The sequence below is a fragment of the Pararge aegeria genome, chromosome 22 (genome assembly GCF_905163445.1).
Source record: "Pararge aegeria chromosome 22, ilParAegt1.1, whole genome shotgun sequence".
NCBI lineage: Eukaryota > Metazoa > Arthropoda > Insecta > Lepidoptera > Nymphalidae > Pararge > Pararge aegeria.
In genome coordinates, this window is record NC_053201.1 from 8,804,128 (window position 1) to 8,811,005 (window position 6,878).

Sequence of the window (6,878 nt, forward strand, 5' to 3'; positions counted from 1 at the left end):
TTGTTTACCTGTATGTACATAGAAGTGAACATAGAAATTCTATAAGATAGTCTAGTCAATATGTTGAAAATGGTACAAAATAGAGACAATGCTCCTTAAATTATGTGCGATAGCTCATTGGATCCGGAATGACGCCTAGAAAAACGTGCCAAAAGCGTGTACCTACACATAAAAAATTGCAAAAGTTAAAAACAATTGAAGATGAAAAAACTGAGGACAGCCGATTGGCGCAGTTTGCAACGACCCTGCTTTCTGAGCCCAAGGCCGTGGGTTCGATTCCCACTACTGGAAAATGTTTGTGTTATGAGCATTCATGTTTTTCAGTGTCTGGGTGTTTATACGTATATTCTAAGTATTTATGTATATTATTCAATAAAATATTTATCACTCGTCTTAGTGTCCATAACACAAGCTACGCTTACTTTGGGGCTAGATGGCGATGGGTGTATTGTAAAAAAAAGGCATTTTGTTTTTTGCCAATATTTCATAAACTATTAATATTTAAGAAATTTTCCAATAAAAAACTCCGAACTCCCGGAACTCGAGGCTCTCCAACAGAAGGGTTTGTGATCGCAATAGATGGTAGTAGTCGCACAGAGTACGCTGCTCGCTTAATCAACTCTTACGTCACCCGCGGGAAGAAGAAGGGTCGTAATAACAGTATTCTGATCTGCCGTCATGCACACATTAGCATAGATAAATAATATTTCTTCGTAGCCCACCGTCATGTGTCCAACTTCCTTGAACTCCCTTGAACAGCCTTGGCCCATTCAGTAGCTTATGCCCTTTTTCGACGAACAAGGCAATGCTTAAATAAGTTACTTAAATAACTAATCTAAGGAGATTCCTAGGCAGACATGAACATTTCACCAATAGTTATCACCTAAGAGTTGGTGAAACATGAAACTTTAGATTTAAGAGATGCCTAGGTTTAGTGAAAACGGGAATTAGAATCTTATAATGCTTACTACTAATTTATTAATACATTTTATAATGATAATTATTATTGTTTAAATATAAACATAGAAAGATAAAAGACTTCTGAGGTTTTTTGAAAAAATCAAATTCGTCTGCTTGTACTGTCCATCGTTTAGGAACGATCGCGATCCTACTTAGAAGAAACAAATTAATATAATGGATTAAGCATTTCTTAAATACGCATTGTAACAAACGAAGAGTAATAAAAAAAAACAATTTATTTAAATTTCTCATTCTTTATTACTAAATCACAATTATTTTATACACACTTCAAAGATGAGCTTAAATTATATCTCTTCATCCAATGTTTCTTATAAAATTATAAAATTTAAATTATGTAGGTAGGTATACTTAAATCGAAATCATTGCATATTTTAAACAAGTAACAGGATCCTAGTGGGTTGTCAATATTTTTGCTGTTTCCTTTGACTCAACTTAAATTAAAACATTGAAACATGAGCTTTATATCTTATGACAAAGTGTTTAAGTGTGTGTCTGTGTTGCTAGCGCGTCGTATTGTGTCACAAAAATATAGAAAAGTTACCCAATCTTTAATTACAGTCGAGTCGGTGTAGCGTCGATGTGTGCGAAGGTCATAAAACTTGATCGATTGTTAAACAAGTGATTATCTCATTGCGATTGATATATATTATGCTAATCTAACTACTGTTACAATTTATGAAAATGACGCAAAAAATTGTAAAATAATCGAATAATAAGCTGTTGCCTGCTTTCTTCGTCAACGTTAACTACGATTTATTATAAATTTCAGTGGAAACCTCTCGTTTTCCTGGGATAAAAAGTAGCCTGTTACTCTCCGTCTTTGCCAAAAATCACGAATCACGTTGATTGGTAGCTTCGTTAGGGCAGGAGGGAAGGAAGATAAAACAAACAAACACTTTCGCATTTATAATATTAGTAAGGATGTCAGTATGTCAGTGTAAACGGAAATGAATTGCGACCATCACACCTTGTTTACAACTGCCACTCTCAATTCAATTGAATTATATGACGAAAGGTGGATTGTTAGAAAAGACAGTATAAAACAGCTGGAATGTATATATTTTTGGTCTTTACAGCAAAAAAAAAGTCAGTGACACAATTTGCATAACTTCAAAATTTTTCGCATTTTATGACATTTTTTTTTTTCTGAGTATAACCTAAAGGTACTTAAATATTTGCTGTTATCGCCAAATACTGACTGACATGTCTGTAATGTTATTGACTTTAAAACCCACAGAAATAGTAACTTAATATATAATGATTACTCATCAAATTATTTAATATAAAAAAAAACAACTGTTCGTATATAAAAATCTTACCAATATTTTATTTTAACTTATCAACTATAAATAAAATAATTTGTAAAAATCAATCATTGACTAGGCATTGCTATAAATTCATATAATCTATAAAATTAACATTATACATTAGGGATTGCTATTCTTATATGAATAAAATTTAACATTTGCCTCACGGTAGCTTAAACGATTATGTTGAAAAATGCAATACTAAAAAAAGCTGAAGCTCTACGTTCTATGCCGAGTTGAAACTGTACTGACTCAATGCTGATAAAGGAAAAGTTTAAAAACTAGAACCCAATTGCCGAGAATTTTAATTTTTTAGAAATGTTTAGGTTAATAAACTCAAAACAAGTAAGCACCTATAAAAGTCTTAAAGACTGATTTAATAACAAAGATCTTGTATTTTACAAAAAGGCGTAGTCTGTGGCCACGGCAGTGGTGTTGGTACGGTGACTTTCCAACATTACCAATCGCTAATGGCCAAATGTGTATTGCACAAGGCTAGACTTTCGAAGCTACCATTCTACGGGAAACCATAGTACCGTCGTTATCCGAGAATTGGTACGATTAGAGCACCAGCTTCCTAAATGCAGTATGAAAATAACATTCAACGATTTGCGCTCGAAGCCTTTTAATGCTGGCGTTTCGCAGGGGTCAGTTCTGTCACCCATACTCTTTATAGTGTATATTATTGTTATGCTACCAAATAACATATTTGTGCATGCCATTATAGATGATGCGTTTATAGCATACCATATGCATATAGAGAGCTCTGTCGCGTACAATTGATGGAGTGCAGAAGAAATTTGAGCAATTTAACCCATTGTTAGATACGTACTGTGTCAACACGACATTATCAAAATTCGATATGACGATGTGACTATATCCACAACATCCATTCTTAGCTTTGAGAGGGCGTGGGTAATTTTGGAGGGTTATTCAAAATAACAAAAAAATTTACAAAGAAAAAACCGAAAAAAGCAAGAAATATTTTGAACATTACCTAGAAAAATTGAGTGAAATCTTAAATTATTATAGGCACACCGATATGACTATTTTAGTGTAGTGAGTGAAATTCCTTTCGAAAATGTAATGGTTATAGTATATTACTATACAAGTAGCAATTTATGTCCGTCACAGCTCATTGTGAAGTGCTTGGAGGACTCCTCAACCATTAACGCTCGCTCCGGCTTTTTGCAGTTGACATTTGGCTATTATAACATAGATATATTTGCGAACCTTACCCCACTAAAAAGCATGAACAAAATTTTCTTGTCAAAGAAAAAACCGGCTTTGTAAATCAACTTAAAGGAGAGAAATAAATATTTTCTACAACATTATTGGTGGGTGCCAAGTAAAATGCCTTTTTATATAGTAGCATGGAAAGTTCGTAGTTCCTACTTGTCTACATTTTAAATTAAAATTGGCAAATTAGCGATGCAATGATAATAAATATAGCAATATAAACAAATATACATTTATATAATAATAGATATATTTACTTTTACAAGCAAATAAACATACATACAAATTGTTACATTTTTCTAAGGCAAAATATTATAAGTGTTTTAATAGACATTTAAAGAGGGCAAGGTAATTACTTCTGCGGATTTCACTAGCCAAATTGTTCCACTGCATGCTCTAGCCTCTTTCTCGACAGTTATGATGTTCAAAATAAATATGCATTTTATTAAATTAGAAAATATTAAAAGAACATCAATAGAGAAGATTAGAGAAGTTAAAACTTTCTAAACACACTCTCACAAATTCCCTATGCCCTCTAAGACCACATGCGTTGTCATTTAATATTTGATTGTAAGGAATGAATAGGTACTATAAAAAATTTCCTTTAAATTTTAGCTAAAATTCTTGTACTTAAGGCACCAAATGTACATTAGTTAATGTATAAGCCCGAGTGCAGGCACAAGATTAACGTTGCTTAATTGATAGAAAAAATATCATTTTTTTACTAGGGCGGAATGAGACTGTTCTATACCGGTATTATTTTTGATGCCAAATCGATGAATAACGATTAATAACGCTTCCATTTATATGTATTCATAGTTTTAATATGTCCTTCATTTAAAAAAAAAAAATGATTCACAGATGAACTGTCTAATTTCGCCCTTAACATATTATACTTATATATTGACTCTAGAAATAAATAGACACTAAATAGAATGTGTTAAATTTTTTTTTATAACTTAACATGGTGCAGGATATTTAGAAGATACTCTTCAATTGAGTACCTTTTGGTAGCAGATTTAAAAGCAGTCAATCGTAGAATCGCTTCAGTTGTCGGTGTAAAATGGACTTAATGTTACTCGTTTTAAAGCGTAAGTTCGTTCACGCTTCATGTTATCTTATCAGCACTTCTATAAAATGAACTAAATGTACAACAACTTTAAAAAAGTAAATTTTTCCTGAACAAACAAAAGGTTCGCAAAGCGTTTTTTCTGCTTTGTTTTTGGTTGCTTCCTAGAGTTCTAGCGCGTTATCACGTGTTGAAAATATTTTTCAAATCCGACTGATAATTTCAGACATTGGCGCGCTTTATTTTAATTATTATTATTATGGAATGTGTATTCAAGAATTTACGAAACTAAAGCATGCAACATTATTAGGTCCATTTTTCTTTGACGTAACGACGTTTCGAAGATTGCTTGTGTCTAAACCAGGTAGCAGTTTTGATTAAGTCCTTGATTGTTTTTGATGTTTCTTATTGTAATTAAAATATATCACCTAACAAGAAATATTTACGGTCATAACTAAACTTACATTATGTTTTAAGTAAGAAATTATTATTGTTAAGAATTTTAACGTTTTGAAATTCTAATAAAACTCTTCACACCGCCAAACTTTATTTACAGCAGTCTTAATATAGCACTTATTATTTACATCGCATCATAATAATATATTATTATTTTTATTAGACGAATTGATTTGGCGCCCAAGATAGGACCCAGAAACCTCATGGCAGATACTCCAGATATTCCTTCAACCTTCAGCTTAGGTAACCTTTGAATGGATTCAGTGGTTTCGTGCAGCGAGGCATAATACTTGTTGATCTTGGAGTGTATCAATCATTTAAAAATATTTCCAATTGCAAATAAAGGCCCGCTGACTTATAATTTCTAAATAAGATACTTTAATCCCATAAATTCATTTTACTCATTCTTGACTGTAGCATTTCTACATAAGCCTGTCACAATCAAAAGGACTTCACTTAGATAAGGAATAAAAATCATCGTAATCAGTATATAGTTTATTCTGATTATGATGAAATAGCTACAGGTAGAATGCATCTAAATACATCTATTTACACGTAGCGTAACGTTATGTACAGCTGCCACCGTATTCAGTAACTTTTCTGAAAGTTAATAACCAGGGCCACTCATAATCTGCATCATGTGAGCTTCGACAAGTAACGTACTATAGACTATATTTTATAACTTTTTTTAACGTAGACTAAGTTCTAAAAATGTAAGAAAATAATAAAAACATACAATCTAAAATGGATCTAAAATGTACTCCGTACTTTTATAATTACCGTTTTTTTTTTGCTAATATAGCCAAGATAAACAGTAATCCCCAAAAAATGACGCAGTTTTTTTTTTATTTTATTAAAGAAAGTACGTTATTTTTTGGGCCCCGAAAATTTCTGTTAATTATGTACGGCATGGCATGGCACGGTATTTTACGGTGACATTTAAGTAAACTATTGATCGAAGAAGCGAACGATTGGCTTTTTGTTCAAAAAGTTACAAAATCGGACAACCGATCTCGACAGGAAAAATATTTTCTCATCATCTCCTCAACAATCACTACAATACCAATTCGACAGCACCAGTTACTCAATTTATATAACTATCACACTTTTCTAAATGGACCATTTATTAATTTACGTACACATTATTGGGTAGGTAGGGGAAAGGAGTGGATCGAAAGAGCCGAGGATAGGGAAATCTGGACCAAACTGGGGGAGGCCTTTAATAGAGGCCCAAGAAGGGGTTCCCACAGTGAATAATGTGCATAATTATAAGTGAAATTTTGGATAGAAGCAGGCGTTACTTTGCGTAAATCCATGATATATTATGAAAATTAAGCTGAATTTGCTATACTCCGCGAAAAGCAGGAGAATCTTATAATGAATAATTGTTAACAATTATTCATTCAATAATTGTAAAGTCAACATCTCCCGAGGATGCTCCGGTTTCGAGCGAAACGAGCGTAGAGGGTATATTGCCGAAGATCTGTTTGGTGTGGAGTATGAGGATTGAAGAAATTATGAATTACACCTGATTCTCCTTCTTTTGCACGGAGTATAGCAAATTAAGCTTAATTTTCATATTAAGTGAAATTTTAATAGATAATTAACATAAATGTATTACATAAAACACATAAATAGGAATTAAAAAGGCTTTATTATTATAATTATTATTATAGGGGTGATAAATATTAAAAGGCTGAGGATATATATGTAAACGAAAAGACAATGTAATGACCATGATGTACTATTTAATACCAGATGTCATCTTGGAGATGTCTCTTTCTAAGATCAAAGTATTTGTAAGCCTACGCCTACGAGTCATCAGG